Genomic DNA, 358 nt, shown 5'->3' on the forward strand with positions numbered 1-358 from the left:
GTCCTCGAAGGCAGCAGGGATGCCGCCGGGGGGGAGCCTTGCAGCCGGGGGGAACTTGCCTCAGACTCGCTCCGAAAGAGAAAAGCGAAACAAAGCACCGGAAAGGGAAAGGGAGAAATCCGGGAAAATAATAAAAGCATGCGAGCAAACAAACAAACAAACAAACAAGAACCAGTGCAAAGCTCAACTCTCCCGGGGATCCGGCCTCCACCCCACGCCGCGGACCCTCGCGGGGGCAGGCGGCGGAGAGCGCAGAAGCGCGGGCAGCCCCGCCGCCGCGCACGGCCCCACTACGCGCTCCGCGCAACGCGGATCTCTGCGAGGGATGACGGGCCCGTCCCGTCCTGTCCCAGCGGCG

Source organism: Corvus brachyrhynchos, unplaced genomic scaffold, assembly GCF_000691975.1.
Source record: "Corvus brachyrhynchos isolate BGI_N302 unplaced genomic scaffold, ASM69197v1 scaffold92, whole genome shotgun sequence".
Taxonomy (NCBI): domain Eukaryota; kingdom Metazoa; phylum Chordata; class Aves; order Passeriformes; family Corvidae; genus Corvus; species Corvus brachyrhynchos.